A 19,687-nucleotide genomic window follows, 5' to 3' on the forward strand; every position below is an offset into this window, starting at 1 on the left:
GAAGAACAGCGCAATCCATCCATCAACTGTTACCACCCATCGTTACCATGTTCACTATTGAGTCAATATATAGTGGTTATCGAACTGTGTGAAATGTAAAAGGAAAGAAAAGTATGAAAGGTGGGGTCTGAGTGACCCAGGTCTGCCTTGGTCAAAAATAATGTTTTCCTTCATCAAACCTCGTTTTTTGACCGAAGGGCAGACCTGGGTCATTCATGGAGTACTTACCAAGAGTCATAAAAACAGGGAATTTTATGACAAGGGAAAGAAGGGAAGGGAAAGAAAACAGCTGATGGAAGAGGGATACACCTGAAAAAATAGCTATTTGATGTATCCTGAGATAATATCATTGGAAATTGCGAATTAATGAGAAATATTCAATAATACTATTATTAAATATAAGTATTTACTTATAGTATTAACCCTGTTAAGAATTGAATAAAATAAAATGCAGTAAACAAGTAGCTATTAACTCAAAAACCCTTAACCAAATCATAATCCACAGAAACTCAAAAATTTATTAAGGCAGACCTAAAAGATAGGTATCGGTTATAGAAAAAATGAGAGAGTATGCATAATATATTATGCTTAATAAGTAGAATACCAGGAATCCAGTTGACACCATGACATCAACCCCATTATGTTGTTAACACAGAGACATAAATTGTAATCTAAATATATAATCATAATATAAATATATATTTAGACAATATCAAATAGTACCTTATGTACAAATAGATAACAAATGACGTATATAAAACAAATTAATTAAATTTATGAAGATAGGCTTCCAGATTCAGAACCCAGCACAACAAAAGACGAGGAAATAATAGAGATCTCCTTCAAATGATATTTTCTTAAAACGTTTATAGAAGCCCATCCAACAAGATCACAAATTCTTTTGCTATTCATACCTTTAACGGAGCGCCTCAGTGGCGTGGTTGGTATAGTGTTGGGGTCTCACCTCGGTGGTCGCGAGTTTGATTCTCGGCCATTCCATTGAGGAGTGAGAGATGTGTATTTCTGCTGATAGAAGTTCACTCTCGACGTAAAACTGTTGGTCCCGTTGGTGAATAACCGCTGGTTCCATGCAACGTAAAAAACACCATACAAACAATCAAAACTAGGTACTTTTCCAAATTATGCACCGGACATAAAGGATGATGACCTCCTTTATCATCCTTAAGTCTAGTGATAAAAATCGGTTCGCGTCTGGTAAATCTTGGCCAGAAAATTTGGATTAGGAAACAGCCTGACCCCTTCTGAAGAAAAATCAAGAAATTCATCTGACCTCAGTAGTGAATGGATTTCACTAATCCTACATCCTGTAACCAATGAGATTAGAAACAATGTAATATATAAACTATCTTTAATACAAGGGTTCTATTGGAACCTTAAAGGCAGTGGCGGCTCGTAGCTAAAATTAGTGGAAGTGCTGCTCCAGAAAACATTTAGCCTTTGTTTTAATATTGTGTGAAAGGAAACGAACAGACATAAAAAGAAAATTTATTCAAAAACCTAATTGTTACACTTCAATAATATTTTAAAATCATCCCTGGCAAATTGAAAAACACTATCGAAAATAAGAGCGACGCAGGAACACACCCATTCACAACAACAGCTGAGACAAGACAAGACTGCGTCGCCGGCAGTCCACGCTCTCCTTTCCGCCGCGGGAAGCCCTCCCCCTTTCTCCCCGCATTCGTATAATTATGTTGTGTTTAATGTAATCTGCATGGTTCTAGTGCGTTTGTATCACTGTGTGTAATGTTAAGTTCAGCACTCTGACACTCTGACGCAGTGATGAGTTTCTTCACATGCATGTCCATGTGTTTGTTTTGTGTTATGACGTTATGTGTGGCTGGCGTCTGGTAGGGGGGGCTGCAGTCTCACAGTCCCTATTGACGAGCCGCCACTGCTTGAAGGCAATGCATAGTTTAAAACCTTATCTGAAGACCAAGAAATTTTTGTACAAGGCATATTGGGTTTGATGTTAAAAAGGGCTTTAATAAATTCTGGGAATGGATGAACCGATACATCAATGTTGAAAGCAAGCTTAAGAGGGTTAGATAATGCAGACAAATAAGTTGAAATTGTGGTAGGAGATAAATGTCTGCCATTAAAATGATTTCTCAACAATGCTAAAATAGTTACTACTGAAATCTTACTAATATTATTAGATCTAATAAAATGACAAAAAGAGTTCCACACAGTCTGATATTGTCTACTGGTAAAAGTTCTTAAGGATATAAATAAAATTCTTGCTGAATCACTAGAGTATAACTTGTTATAAATATTAATCATAAAATCCAGCAAGCTAGTTGGAGGAGAATCTTTTAGGCACAAGAGCAACGATTCCTCCCAATTAGTTGCGAGAATACTGGATTCGGGATTATAAGTCTTTCTTTTTCCCTTCTTGGCTGGGCAGTCCACAATGGGGCTATCAGCTTTGCTTTTCCCCTGAAGCTTCCCAAATAACTGAGCACTCTGAGGATCATCTTTGCTGGAGGAAACAGGTAAATTACTTGCCACCTGTGACGAATATCGTGATCATCAATAAAAAAATATGACGCTCCGGCTTTAACACGCTTTTTATATATAGCTGAGATATCACTTATATCTGTAAAAAAAAAAATTATAATTCATAAATAAGACGAAGATATTAAACAACCCAACAGTTAATTTCAAAGAGGAAACAATTTTAACGCCGTTAATGGTAAAAACGTTTTCTTTGTTAATCTTATATGAAAATAGAAAACGAATTTTATGGGTGACTAAATTTTGTCAATGAATTAGAATTACCGACAAATTTTACCTTTCTCTCTCTCTCTCTCTCTCTCTCTCTCTCTCTCTCTCTCTCTCTCTCTCTCTCTCTCTCTCTCTCTCTCTCTCTCCTCTCTCTCTCTCATGTCATATTACGTTTTTGATGTTTTGTAGAGGCACTTTGTAGGATCCACAAATTAGTTTGGGTGTGAACTCTAGTTATTTCATCACGTAGAAAATAAATAGATTATTTTTTTTCTGAAATTCTTGACATTTTCAGTATTGATATCAAGTCGGGGAGCTTATATATTTCAGTCTTAGGGGCTGGAAACTGAAGGCTTTGAGATCAACAGTTCGAGTGCAACTCGGCCTAAAGAACTTGAATCCATCTTAAGTGCTAAACAGACGATCAATATTACCTACGGTATTTCCTGTTCTGTCATTATTGGTCCTTGAAATCCAGTTTCAGCTATCAGTATGTGGGTGGGGCTTAAATTAATGATGCCTTGCTCACTGGACTGTCAGTATTGTCAGTAATATCAGAAATCGAAAGAGGATTACCAGAGTATTAATAATAGTATTATTATTTATATTATCACCATCATCATCATCACCACCACTTCCTCCCCCTCCTCGTCATCATCATTATTCCTGAGTGCACATATTAACATAAAGTATGAAAATATTATAGTCGCTGGATGACAATCTTTCGGATAACGGACACAGTTCTGGTGCAAAAATTGATGATATGGCACAACCCAAGAAGAGAAAAATGAAGTACAAATTAGATGACCTTATGAACTTAGCCTGTAATAATCTTCAAAAAGATGATAGCAGTTACCTAAATATTGCACAAGTTTCGGCTAGCAAAGTAACGAATCTGCCACGAGATCAGAAATTAGTAGCTGAGAAATATATTAATGACATATTCCTGGATCCACAAGCGCTGCCACCAATGTTAAGTGGTGCACCAATTTTATGTGGTGCGTTTTTGTAAGGTAGAGTGTTCGAGTTATATGATCGCTTACCTGCTTCTTCTTCTTGATAATGCGTTCTGGAATCTAGTTTTTATTTTTAACTTTATACTTCTTCGTAATGTTAGTTCTGGATTAGTAATCTCTGTATTCTTAGTCTCTCAGGAGAAGTTTGAATGAGATGAACGTCAGAGTTTCTTTCTTCAGTGTGAAAAGAATTAGAGTTACAAGTAAAACTACAAAACTTATAAATCTATGGTTGGACTCTGGAGATATCTCTGCTTCTGTACTCAACGACGGCTGCCAGTCCTCTCTGGCTTCTTCTGTCAATCTCAATTTGAGCCACCCTCGGTTCGAATTCGACACCACCTCCTTAGGCGGTGTAGATTTTGGTTCTCCGCCCAACTGGATTCTTGATTCGTGGAGTGATGTTTCCTTATCTTGTCCCCATCCGATTTTAGGTGGGGTTAACATGTTAATTCTTCCTTTTCCAGGCGGAGTCAATAATTTAACATGTTAATACCTTCTCTTGGGGGCGGAGCTCCATTATCGAATGAAGCTGAGTAAGTTTGGTGTAAGGTCACAGGTCAAAGATTTTATGACGGTCTTAAGATTTTAATTGCCATGGTGTTATGGTTCAAATTCCTGTGACTAAGGTTTTGTTGATCAAATTCTGGCTCACACACAAAACTCAATTCTCTTTCTCTCTCTTCTCTTTCTCATTATTTTCACTGTACTTTGATTATTCTCTCTCTCTCTCTGTTTTTACGCTACCCTATCTACTATTATTTCTTATAGCTATCATTATAAATTATGCAAAGGAAGATGGCAGCTGGGAGGGACTTGTCACTGATGTGAAGAGAGAGAGAGAGAGAGAGAGAGAGAGAGAGAGAGAGAGAGAGAGAGAGAGAGACGAGAGGAGAGAGAAAGGCTTGAGGACTGGATTGGAACAATGAGAGACTGAGAGAGAGAGAGAGAGAATGGGATGAGAGAGGAATGAGAGAGGTTTGGGAAATGGTTTTAAGGGAAGGGATGGTGAACGATGCAGTAGAAGGAATGAGACCAACTAGAATTGTGCATACAAAGGAATAATTGCAATATTTTCATTTTCGAGCTCTGGATCTATTCCTCGGATCGGAGAACAGCAAACGTGACATTAAATAGTGAATGAAGGGGAAGTAAATAAGGTTATCTTAATCTTACATTAGCGATCATGTTCCCCTATTGCCACATCGAGACATACCTAGTTGCCCTGATGAAAATCATTATATACATATTATGTCGTTTTGAAAATCTTGAGATTTCCAACAAACAGATGTCTCTAAAACGTGAGATAATTCTATAAATGTTGAAGTATATGTGGTTTTATTTACAGGTTTGAAACCAGCAAAGTAAAACTTTTGGAGATTGAAATGAATTCTAAATATTAGGATTTAAAGAGGTTTCTCACATTAACTGTTAAATACAAAACTATTGTTAAGGACTCATTAACTTTAATTTACCATTTTATATTTACGAAACTTTTTAACAATTCCATTTCTCTTTTTGTGCAGAGTGTGGAGACAAGACACAACAAGAAACTACGAGGCCTGGGCATTTCTATTCCATCTTTTAACAATAACATTAACTCAGTTTTTAACTTGTCCAAGTGGGTTTTGTCTAAAAAAACAAGAATTTCTGTTAGTATTAGGTTTAGACTTTTGTCTCCAAAGTTTTAAATCCAGTTTTCAACAAATTGTTCTCCCTTTAGAAATTCTATCTCAGAAACTGACCAAATTGCCATTCTGTAATCATGCAGATTATCTAAGAAAACAACTGTCTAGCCCACAAACCTACAATAATCTAAAAACTAGATGGGCTCATTTCTTCAAGAAAGATAATCTAATCTTGAAAGAATTAGAAAAAAGACCAGGATATTATCATTTTGCATCCTGATAAAGGTAAGGGAACAGTAATCTTAGATAAACTAGATTATGTGACGAAAGTGTGTTCGATACTCGACGATGCCACTAAATTTCAGAACTTGGGAACTCCTGACCTTCAGAATGTTATTAAAGTAGAGGATATGATCAACAGATTTCTGAGAATTCTTAGAAATAAAAACATTATTGATGAGATGACTTTTCAGAATTTATATGTTACAGGGTCCACTTACGGGATTATGTATGGTCTCCCGAAAATCGACAAGGAGGGCGTCCCACTTAGACCAATTCTATCTTCACTTAACACCCCTAATTATAACATTGCCAAGTACCTTGTTCCTCTCCTAGAACCACTCACCCATAGAACCCATAACGTAAAAAACACATCTGATTTTAAAAATGATATTTTAAAGCAAGATTCTGATCTCTTCATGGTAAGTTTTGTTGTTGAGTCCTTATTTACCAGGATTTCAGTTGGAGAAACTATCGAAATTATTTTAGATAAAAATTTTCTTCTGTTTGATTCTATTTTTAAAGGTTTTACTCGTTTGTTATTTAAGAAACTTTTAGAATTGGCCGTGCAGGACACGACTTTTATTTTCAAAGACTCTTGTTTTAAGCAATTTGAAGGGATGGCGATGGGCAGCCCACTTGGTCCCACCTTCGCCAATATTTTTATGAACTCCCTGTAGGAGACCATCTTTGACAGTTGCCCCTCAACATTTGCCCCTTTTTTTACAGAAGGTACTACGTGGATGATACGTTTGCATTGTTTAGGTTTGATTTTAATGCTGAAGCTTTTTCAGAATTTATTAACTCTCAACATCCTAATATTAAGTTCACCATAGAGAAAGAATCCCATAACTCCCTGCCATTTTTATATTTACTTGTTTCCAGAGGTAACAATAGCTTTCATACAGGAATTTACAGAAAGTACATTCACAGGCTTAGGGACAAATTTCTATAGCTCATGTAATTTTAATTTTAGATTAAATGCCCTCTCCACCCTCCTTCATAGAGTCTGTCTTCACTTCCAGTTGGGTATCTTTCCACAACGAAATAGATTTTTTAGTAAACTGTTTTAACAACTGTTTCCCCTCAGTGCACTTTTATAGAACTCTCAATACATTTTCAAACATGAAAATGAACCCCCCACCTCCTATACATAACGTTCCCAAGTTAATCATCTATGCTAAGTTCCCTTTCCTCCATGACAATTCCTTCAAAAAGAAAGCTATGTAATTAATTAACAATGAATTACCAGCCTTGAATCTAAAATTAATTTCGAGCAATCCTCTAACCATCCGATCTCTTTTTAGAGCCAAAAGACAGATTAAGCCCGCCTATGATGTCCAATATAGTCTATAAATAAACTTGTCCCATATGTAATTGGGGTACTTATGTTGGATGCACGAAGAGGCTGCTACAAGTCCGTTTCTGCGCCCACAAAGAGTTTTCTGACAGGATGCAAACTGTCCAATCCAGAGCTATCTAGCGTCCGGAACCACTCTATCACCTGTCGCTCCCGCTTGGACATCGGTGATTTTAAAATTAATGGATCAGCCAATAAAGATGGTGAGCTTTTAACACTGGAATCCATTTTAATCAAAACCAATGTACCGAATTTAAATGCCCAGTCCTCGTCAGTTCACCCTTTTTTTCTAAATATAACTAATGAACTAGGCTTCTGATTAATGTGAAACCGAAACCACCAGAGTTTGAGACACCGACCTAATTAAGAAAAATGGATTCAAGCATCTACTCCGCATTATTGCCTTACTTTATGTCATCTCAATTTTGTGAGCATGGTGAGAACGGAAATTAAGACCTGGCAACTAGGCACAGAATGACGTGTGTCGACCATGACGTGGGGCCCCGTGACGTTTATACCTTTGATAGAGATAAGCTGTTTTCATTTTTCAGTACAGGTATGCAGTCATTAGTGGGTTGAAGTTATGGAATGAAAAAATGTTAGGTCTGGCAAAGTTTGCATTTGTCATATTATTTTATTATTCCCTGATTTCAATAACGTCACGAAAGTAATTTTAAATAAAGAGTTTAATCGTGCTATAAATGAATTGATTATTGGTGAATATGATTGTTGAGGGTGCGCACATAATATGATCATAATATGATCGCTAATGTAAGATTAAGATAACCTTGTTTACTTCCCCTTCATTCACTATTTAATGTCACTTTTGCTGTTCTTCGATCCGAGGAATAGATCCAGAGCTCGAAAATTAAAATATTGCAATTATTCCTTTGTATGCACAATTCTAGTCAGTCTCATTCCTTCTACTGCATCGTTCACCTTCCGCTCCTGAATCATTTCCAGCCTCTCTCTCTCTCTCTCTCTCTCTCTCTCTCTCTCTCTCTCTCATCACAATATGTGACAAGTCCCTCCCAGCTGCCATCTCCCTTTGCATAATTTGTAATGATAGCTATAAGAAATAATAGTAGATAGGGTAGCGTAAAAACGGAGAGAGAGAATAATCAAAGTACAGTGAAAATAATGAGAAAGAAGAGAGAGAAAGAGAATTGAGTTTTGTGTGTGAGCCAGAATTTGATCAACAAAACCTTAGTCACAGGAAGTTGAACCATAACACCATGGCAATTAAAATCTTAAGACCGTCATAAAATCTTTGACCTGTGACCTTACACCAAACTTACTCAGCTTCATTCGATAGTGGAGATCCGCCCCCAGGAGAAGGTATTAACGTATTATCATGTTAAATTATTGACTCCGCCTGGAAAAGGAAGAATTAACATGTTAACCCCACCTAAAAGGGGATGGGGACAAGATAAGGAAACATCACTCCACGAATCAAGAATCCAGTTGGGCGGAGAACCAAAATCTACACACCCTAAGGGGTGGTGCCGAATTCGAACCGAGGGTGGCTCAAGTTGAGATTGACAGAAGAAGCCAGAGAGGACTGGCAGCCGTCGTTGAGTACAGAAGCAGAAATACTACCAGAGTCCAACAATAGATTTATAAGTTTTGTTGTTTTACTTGTAACTCAAATTCTTTTCACAGTGAAGAAAGAAACTCTGCCGTTCATCTCATTTAAACTTCTCCTGAGAGACTAAGAATACAGAGATTACTAATCCAGAACTAACATTAAGAAGAAGTATAAAGTTAAAAATAAAAACTAGACTCCAGAATGCATTATCAAGAAGAAGAAGCAGGTAAGCGATCATATAACTCGAACACTCCACCTTACAAAAACGCACCACATAAAATTGGTGCACCACTTAACATTGGTGGCAGCGCTTGTGGATCCCGGAGACGTAACGTGCAGTGAAGATAGTTAAAGAAATGCACATTTCGAGTTACAACAGTGATAGCAATCGACGAACGTAACTTAAAAATCAATAACGACGGCAAAGAATGATCGTGATCGATAAAATCCTGCTTGAAGATGTAAACGAAAAGTGAAATAATAGACTTTATACAACAGCAAGAACAGTTTCGTTTTCCCTTCGAAAAAAAAAAAAAAAAAAAAAAACAACGAGACGTAGCGTGTTATGAAACGGAGGCATAATAATGTGTGCGACGCAGACATATCATCGAGTCGATACGTAGAACTGCAGCAGCCGAGAAAAACTCAAACAGATTTCTATAAATAATCTGTTAAAAGTAGACGAGTGTATTGCAGATGAACGAAAACACATTCTCGTTAAAGAATCAACATTACTGAAGAATTTTCGACAAGGATGAATCTTTGCCAAACAACGAAACGAGAAAACAGCGTCAGTCAAGATTGATTGGGAAACACAACAGGTGAATTCGACAACGAAGCAAGTGATATCGTAAAAGCAAAACGAACGAACAGACGTTAGTGTGCTCAAGCTGATTTTTTTTTATTCTCTCTCTAAGAGTGTGTGAAAATATTACGTATTTTTTCTCTTAGAAATTATCAAACTTTTTTTTTTTTTTTAATTCTCTCTCAATAAGAGTATAAAGATTTTTTTTTATAATTTTTTTGTTTGATAGCTAGGAAATCTTGGTACTTTTTTTTTTACACTCGGTTGGTGATATATATAATTTTTAATACTTATGTATTTTGTGTCCCATTTATTTGAATAATTTCCCTTAACAGTTTGTGCACTTTGAGTTCAAATCAATGAATTTTTTTTATAAGTAGACTTTTGAATCAACAGTTCATGGGAAATTTTTTTTATACTGTTGTGCATAGTGAACCATATATATGATTTTTCTTTGAATATTATGTTGTGTATCATTTTGTTTGACTAATTGTTGGTGATACTTTTTTGCCCAATTTCACATATGATTTTTATGCTTTTGTGTAATGATGAATAGCATATGTGAATAATTTTGGGGGGGAAATGCATAAAGACTTTAACGAATTACTCGACACTGTCGGAGATAGCTCATACAATTTAAGACCAACACCAGACAGACGCAGTAGAATCCCAGTTCCAATTTCACAAATCGTGGTGATTCAAGGAAATACTAACCCTAATAACACAAATAAAAATAATCATAACAGTGTCATTAATACTATAAATATAATTAACAACACTACTAACACGTTTCGAAACAGAAGAACGAATCAGGCAGCTGTAATAACGCAAGCTACACGTTTCTGTGGACAAGTTGAAGCTTCTAATCCAGACAAAAGTAAACAAGAAGCATATACATTTAATAATATTACTAAGTTCCTAAATCCCAAATATGAATCCATGGCAGAGCTCTGCGCAAATGCTGAAAATGTCATAGACAAAATAATAGAAGACTTGAAGTCCACAAACATCACCATTGGAAATAAGACACAATTTGGTGATGATGAAAAGGGATTAGGTAATGTAAGATACGTCTTAAAGTACTTGGCGCATGGAACCATATATAATGGTCTAGGAGAAAAGGAAAAGAAGGCCTTTCGAAAAATTAAAATTGATCCCAAGAAAAATAGCCTTCAAACATTAAAAACAATGAAGCAAGAAATACAGAAGGCGGAGATAGATTTTTCCAAGGAATTTGTAGTGGTAATAGAAAAAACTAAATGAAAAGAAAGGCAGAAATGGCAACCATGCAAATAGAGTGAATAATAATGTCAGACAAGCAAGGAATAGATCCACTCCTTTTCAAAGGAAATATAACAGAAAATGGAATCTTAACCAGAAAGGAAGACAGAATTATTCAAGGAATGGTCCACCCATGACATATAAGCCTGGTCAACCTTCAGACACAAATAATTCAAGTCAAGGAAACTATCAGCTCAAGAGGCAAGACCAAAGGCAGCATGCGAAAATTACGGGTATACAAATCATTCCACTAATGAGTGCAGAAAGCCTAGAAGCTGTGCAATTTGCAAGAAGGTTGGGCATTTAACTAAAAGCTGTTGGTTCAATAATAAGGGAACCAATAAGGAAGTAATAGAAGTAAATAACAGCCGTCCAATTCCACACAACTCTTCATGCCAGTGACAATTAACCCCTTCACAGAAGAAAGAAAATAATTCCTTTCAATATGATAGAAGAGTAAAAGAAGGAATAGCTAGTATGGAAAATGAAGGTTCATCCGCATTTTCCTACATAAATAGCAAAGTAGTAGTATTCTCCATGAAAGAAGAAGAAATAAACAGAAAGGATTTGCCTATTGTGAAGATCCCAATTAGTGGAAAGACATTTACTGTACTTATGATTCAGGCAGCACAGTGAATATAATAAATAAATCAACTTTAACCCGATATTAAGGCATTTCAGAAACTCTGATTCAGAGTCAAAATAAAGTTATAAAAGGAATAGCGGGTAAACAAATAAGAAGTCTAGGAAAAGTGAACTTGGAAATAGATATTTTGTCACACAAATTTGTCGAAAGTTTTCTAGTTCTAGAAGACAGTTTTTCCCGCACAAGTATTATTCTCTTTTAATTTAATGAGGAGAAGTAGTATAATATAGTATAATACTAGACTGCAGTGAAGGAAAGATTAGCCTGAACAGGATCATCAGAAGAGCGTTTGTTTTGGGCTTGACGAAGAAAAGCCTCACCCAAATCTGATCAATTTGCCTGAGACAGTTTCGACGAGCAAGAGAGACATACGAGAAAGGCAAGATGAAATAGAAACAGATTGAAAAGAGGAATTCCCACCATTACAGAATACAGAATCAATGAAATGTGCACATGTAGATGATATATATTCAGATTCAAGTAATTACTCAGATATAAATAATGGTAATCACCGAAACTCTTAATATAACGAAAATCAAGATGATTATATAGATACCTATACAGATACATAATTTGCGGACAATTTTTCGAAAACCCATTATTCGAAAGGCAATTGTTCGAAAAGTGTTTTTTCAAAAACCAAATATTCGAAAACAATAGTTCGAATGTGTAATTGTTCGAATTTACAATTGATCGAAATACAAAATATTCGAATAAGCAGTTTTTCGAAATGAATATTGTTCGAATCTATAACATACTTTAACCATGTAGGATAATATGATTGATGTTAATAAACGATTAATTTAGTTTAAATTTATTAGTTTCCTTAACATATATTTGCACAATTTATCTTCAAAATAATCTATTACCGGAAGTAATTCAGGTGAAGATAACTCTTCTACAAAATTTTCAAAAGTTTCAATTACTCTTTCTTCTGTGATAAAAAAATCTTCATTCTTGAAAGTCCTCATATACTACTCGACTGGGAATACTATATCCTTCCTATGATAGGGTGTAGATAGTCCACAATTTTCTTCTAAGCGAACCCTTCTAATTGAGCGCTTAACACTGTTGACAGCTGGCAATCCCTGAGCTCCAGATGCGCTAAGATCCGAAGATGCATTTGCAATTACGTAATGAGGGGAATCACGTGTACCTTTTGCGTCGTCTTTCACCTTTTCAATTAATCTCCGCACTTCTACGTCAGTTGGATCACCCGCATGATTATGCTCTTTAGAAACGGTAACATCTTCTTTTACTGTTATAGCGCGACATTTACAGTAATTTACAAATTTTATCTTGCCTTTGCTTGTCTTTAACAAATAAATGTCCATTCACTAATAACATGGGCTTTCCTTGTTCACTTTGAACGAACTCAGTCATCATAGGGTTTAAGAGCTTCTCTACTAAATGGAAAACCGTCCAAAATAACAATGGGATTTTTAAGCTTTCAAGGATTTGTTAACGGTTTATTTTCATGTTTATTTATTTTTTATTTAAGATAAATAGAACACAAAAAATGCGATGGGTTGTTTCAAGGTAATTAAAATACAAACAATGCAATTGAGTTGTTTCTCGAATAACTACACTTTGGGAGAGAGAGAGAGAGAGAGAGAGAGAGAGAGAGAGAGAGAGAGAAAGGGCTAACATACAAAACTGCCGTCGGGCTTTTTTCAACAAGTCGACGTTACTCATGAATTCAAACAATATTCATTTCGAAAAACTGCTTATTCGAATATTTGTTATTTCGATCAATTGGTAATTCGAACAATTACATATTCGAACTATTGTTTTCGAATATTTGGTTTTCTAAAAAAAAACTTTTCGAACAATTGCCTTTCGAATAATGGTTTTTCGAAAAATTGTCCGCACACGCAGATTCATGTACTAATAACTGTAGCAATGTAGTAATGAGTTATGAGGACGAAGGGAAAATACTAAATGAAGTATTGCTATTAGATGAAATAAAAAAAATCAGATATAAATAGTATAATAGAAGTAACAGAAGAAACCGCTGAAAATGCAGAGCTTTGTTATTTTTCAGACATAGAAGATGAAGAGACATGTTGCGTTAGCACCTATGATGATAATCAAGTACAATTATACTCAATAGAACAGTAACTTTAAATCCAAAATGCTTAACAAAAATATATTTAAGAGAGAACGTAAGGGCTAAAGATGTTCTATTGTTGAGCGATGGATTGCCAGATTTTGTTAGTATGGATAATTCACTAGTCCACATGAATGGTTATAATTGTGAAGCTTATGTCCAAAACTATTCAAATAACAAACTAACACTATATACAGGCACTGTCTTTTGCATAGGAATACCTATTAACAATCCTTTACTAACAGTAGAAGAAAAAGCATTTTTCTCTATAAATGGCCAAAAATCTCAAATAAATCAGGAAGTAAATAAAGCAGATTTTCCAGAAAATAGAAACAAGTTAATTCAAGTGCTAGAGAAATATAGAAATGTAATAGCTGTAGAAGGAGATAAGCTAGGAAGAACGAACGTCCTACAACCTAAGATTTGTTAGATGATGGAGCCAAGCCATTTTTATTCCTAATTACAGATTACCAATAAGCCAGAGACCCTTAGTTGATAATTTGATAGAGGAAATGAAAAGAGATGGAGTAATAATTCCTTTTAAATCTCCATTATAATTCTCCATTGTTGTTTGTTCCAAAGAAAGATGGCAGTTGGAGACTTGTAACAGATTATAGAAAATTAAACTCCAACACAGTTACAGATAGAATGCCGATGCCGGTAATTCAAGATATGTTAGCTCAATTAGGAGGAGCTACAGTAATTTCATTTCTAGACCTCCTCAGTGGGAATTGGCAAGTATCTCTAGAGGAAGAATCCAAACAATTCACAGCCTTCAGCACACACAAATAACATTTACAGTTTGAAGTAAAGCCATTTGGACTCACATCAGCTCCTTTAACGTATGTTAGAATAATGTTACAAATTCTAGGAGACATAGAAAATGTTGCAGCATATTTAGATGATGTAATCATTTTTAGTAAAGATTTAGAAAGACATCTCAAAACATTAGAATTGGTCCTAGAAAGATTAAGAATGGCAGGACTGAAAATTAAATTAAAGAAATGTCAGTTCCTCATGAAGTCATAAGAATACTTGGGTCTTGTAATTAGTGAAGACGGACTGCTCATGCAAGCAGGTAAAATAAAGGCAATAATTGATTATCCAGCTCCCATTAATTTGAAAGCATTAAGGAGAATCCTTGGGATGGTTGGATATTATAGACCATTCATGAAAGGATTTTCTACTATCGCCAAACCTTTGACAGAATTAACCAAAAAGGATGTTAAATATGAATGGCTGAATGAACAAGAAACAGCCTTTCAAACATTAAAGAGCAAAATGCCTAGGAACTCTGTTTTGGTCTACCCAGATTTTTCAAAAGATTTTTATTTAGCTTGTGATGCCTCGAGTACAAGGCTAGGAGCTGTATTGTTACAAAATGCCAAAACTAGAATGGGGCCAGTATACTATGCCAGTAGAGTTTTAAACCCAGCAGAAAAAAACACTATAGTACAACCGAAAGAGAGTGTTTAGCTTTATTTTGGGGTTTAAAGAAATTTAGACACATACTTTTAGGTTAATGTGCTTACTGACCACAAACCCATTTGTGATTTGTTTAAAAAGAGAACTTTCACTAACAACATGAAGTTCAACAGATGGTTCCTTAGTGTATTAGTTTGCTCCAGAGTTCAGATATATTCCAAGAAAAATTAACTCCTTGGCAGATGCATTATCCAGACCTCAAGAAGAAACAGAAAAATGCATTACCACAAATACCTTTTGTTTTAGTTGTCAAGTGGTAGATTTAGATTTAGAAAGAGTAAAAATAGAACAAGATAAAGATCCAGAAATCGGACAAATAGTAGGACAACTATTAACAGATGAATCCTTAAAACGTGATTTTCAGTTAATAAATGGTTTGTTGTATAAAATACCCACAGAGAAAAATGGTTGTTCTCGTATTATATATCCCACAAACACCAACCAGAGAAGTTTTAGAACTAACACACTCGTTTAAGTTGGCAGGACATCCAGGAATTAAAAAGACAACTAGAATCATAACCAGAAATTATTTTTAGACACATTATAGTGAAGATGGCCAGAACTTTGTACAAAATTGCGTAGTTTATAATCAACATAAAGGTAACGTAAATACAAAATGCTCCATTTGAAAAATATCCATCAGAATTAAATCCATTTGAAGTAGTAACTATGGACTTTTTGGGTCAATTTCCAACAACCATTAGAGGAAACGAACAAATATTAGTCTTCTTAGACCATCTAACTAGATATGTAGAAATCATACCCGTAAGAAACAGATGCAGCTACAGTAGCCGAAGCTCTTAAATCTAGAATTATAACCAGACATTCATGTCCTCAAGTTCTTCTATCTGATAATGCTGCTGAATTTACTAGTGATCTTTTAAAGAAAATATGTGTGTGTTAAGAAATAAAATAAATTTCAAATAACAGCTTATAAACCCAGTTCAAATGGAGTAGTAGAACGAACTAATCGTAAAATACAGGAGATCCTGAAAACTTTAGTAAAACCACATACAGAAGATTGGGACTTAACTCTTGAAGACGTACAGTTCACATTGGATAATACTATAAATGAGACGATAGGAGAATCTCCTCATTATTTGCTATATGGCTATCAGAAAAGAATGCCAAATACGTTGTTATATGATGCAACACCACCCAGACATACTTATAACTAAGGTGACTATGTTGCATGGAAAACCAGACGTACTTACGAGGATATCATGCTGACAAGAGCTAGACTAAAAGGCGTATATAAGACTCAAGAATTTCCATTAAACCAAACATTACAGTGGGTATTTAAATTTATGTTCAGAATCATGTACTAGAAGGTCCAAAAATAAATAAATACAGAGCAATAAATGAAAGTGATCTAAAGGAAAAGGTAGTTCACTGGAATCATGTAAAGGTAGTGAAAACAGATCCATAGTCTACTAAAGATATAAATAACATAATAAAGGAAAATACTATAGAAAATCCATTTACAACGAGGTATGATCTAAGAAACAGAAAGAGGTAAAAATTGTGTGTATATAGCCATATGTAAATAGTGTTGGACTGAAAATATCATAAGTGTGGTGTATATAGCGCAATTTATGTGTCTTTATGTAAAGAAAATCTGATTAAGTGTAATTTTTGCAGAGGCAAACATGCGGCTCATCATAGCACTAGTTTTAATTGGACTTATCTCTTCAGAAGTGGAGATAAGAAAAGGTGCCCTGTTAAAAAGACATGGAAAAGTCAAAATGATCAAGGACCTTGGAATAGTTAGTATAGATATTTCCACAGTGCTCAAACGTGAAAGTGAACAAAGAGAAATCCAAGATGGTATTAAAGCAATCCTACAGAAAGGTGATAATAACAGTGCCATGTCATTATTGGAAAAGTTATGCATGAACATAGATAACACACTGAGAACAAGGTCCAAAAGATCCCTCTTACCCTTCATTGGAACTGCTCTAAATCAGTTGTTTGGGGTTGCTACCGAAGCAAATGTAGAACAAGAAAAGGAAAGAATTGACAGACTGGAAAAGTGGGCAGCCGCAAGGGGCACAGTAATAAATAAAGTGGTTGCCTCTCACAATTAAAATGCAGAACAGATAGAAAAATTGAAAGTGTTCATAAGTCAAGTAAATCAGAATGTAACAAAAGAACTCTATTAGATAGAAAATATACAGTTTTTAAATACCTTTGCACTGGAAAGTGAAGTGATGTTACAAGAACATAAAGACATGCTCAATGCTGTCTTACTTGCTTACAAAGATATTTTGGCCCAACACTAATTACTCCAAAAGAATTGGAAGACATTATTAAGTTTTATATAATTGAGAAGCATTGCACACTTTAGTAGAAGATATTTTCATGTACTATAATTTGATAAGTGCCAAAGTAATCCATGACAGAATTATTTTTGTTCTACCTTGCAATACGAAAATTTCAAATGTGCTAGTTTCTGTTTATCCCTTTCCTTTGTATATTGAAAATCAGATCATTATTAGAAAGGGCCTTAGTAGTCATTTTGCATTGGAAGAACATGTGTTAATGCTAGCCTTTTTAAATGATGAACAATTCAATGAATATGTAATTTTGAAGGAAAAGGAGTATATATGTGATATTGATAACTTATATAAGACTACTAATGATCATCCCTGTATCCAAGAGTTGATTTTAAAACAAAATCAAGAAAAGGATGTGTATACACAGTCATTTAATAAGTCATTTGAAGCAACTATAGTGAATGAAGACATTTTTGTATTTTCATTAGATACTGTTATAGCCACAGTCACTTGTCCTAATGTCACCACCAAACTGAAATTTTGGAATATCAAGTCTTTTGCAACATCATGCAAGTTAATTATACCAAATCAATTATACTATGAACCACACTTTTTCACTGAATACCATTTCAACAAACATATGCCACATAAGAATTACACTTTTGCAATAGATGAGTTTAAATTGTCTCAACTAGAATTAAAGGAACTTGAGAACTTGAATTATGTTGATGACTGTTATTTGTACACGAAACAGATAGCACCATTTCTTTCATTTGTCAATCTGCATAATAGTCACTATTGTGTTGTTTGTCATCATAGTGAGGCATTTGATTATCAAAAAGATACAAGGGATACTGACAGAAATGAAAAGAAATTATCTATAATTGACATTTAATATCCACATCATTTCTAACATTTTTTTCAGATATTGTATTCTGAATATTCATTTATTATGCTTATGATTTAATGCATTTTTAATTTGATATACTTATGTATTTGTATTGTTTAACATTTACTATAACTTTTTTTGGACAATTTATTATACTTATCACTTATCTTTTCTTCCAGAATTGGGGGAACAATTCTGATGTGCATTTTGTTGTACTCTTTGATAATTTTCTTAGTATATCCATTTTTTCATATATCATATATATATATGCATATATATATATGATATATTATTACATATATATATATAATATATATATATATATATATATATATATATATATATATATATATATGTATATATATATATGTATATATATATGTATAAATATATATATAAATATATATATATATATATATATATATATATATATATATATATATATATTATATTTTATATATATTTTAAACACAATAGGAATCCTCCAGGACACCCATGACCATAGTGGACACTCCACCAATGTTGCTGCCTCGCAGGCCACGCCAGAGTCGGTCCTTCCCACGGTTAAGCCCATCCCAAATATCATTACCTCATCCAATCCCCCTCTGTCAGCAGCTAACCGGTCCCGGAGTAATGACTCTCCCGAATCCTATTTGGCCGAAGAACTCAGGGAACCGAGCCACGCAGCATTGGGCACGGGACGACTGCCAAGGCTCCAGTTGTCACAGCAGCTGGATTAGATGCCCCTTCGAAATCTTCAAAGGGCTTGGATCCTCCAAGGCCCCTCATGGCATCGTCAAACCGACCTCGGAAACCTTATGAGAGCCAATAGCGTCTCTGAACTAGTGCCTGGCACAGTGCCACCCTCTTATAGAGAGTTCTGACCCTCTCCATCCAGAAGAGAGTGCCAGACTCTGCTACTTCTACTTCTTTCTGACCCTTTGGTAACTTTCTTCTTTTCCTTTTGTATTGTCTGTATCTTATCTTCCTTGTTTTCCTCTCTTCATATTTACTGCCTTGAGGCATTTATCGTATATTGTATGCTCTGCTTATGCAGGGCCAACCTGCCAGCTACCCTGGCCTTGTATAAATTAGTACTTCTTTACGAACTACAGTCGTAAAAGTGTCACAACTGGCACCGTGCCCTATTCTAGGCACTTAGAATTCCATTTAATTTGGGAAAATTTTAGCCAGCAAATGTTGCTATAGCTTAGAGATAATTTCGAAGCCTGGCTCGTTTATACATTAGTTGGTTAGCTGTTCTGATTTAGTGTTATTCTCTAGTCTTTATATTTTGTGAGTTTGACGTTGTTTTGATCAAATTTACATTTCGTTTTCTTGTCTGTGTGTGTTATCTTATTTAATCCCTACAAAGAATTACTCCATTAATTTTCCCCTTGTTAGTGCACTAATGTTAGTGCTGATATAATTAATACTGTTAGGTGTCGTCTTGTTACGAGACAAAGTAACTTCACGAAACCGTAGGGCCATTAACATACCTGAACGTGTCATATTGATCCATCAGGGTAAACAGATAGGATGTGTTGCCTTGAACAACTGAGTTAGTAGTATTATG

Source organism: Macrobrachium nipponense, chromosome 45 (assembly GCF_015104395.2).
Source record: "Macrobrachium nipponense isolate FS-2020 chromosome 45, ASM1510439v2, whole genome shotgun sequence".
Classification (NCBI taxonomy): domain Eukaryota; kingdom Metazoa; phylum Arthropoda; class Malacostraca; order Decapoda; family Palaemonidae; genus Macrobrachium; species Macrobrachium nipponense.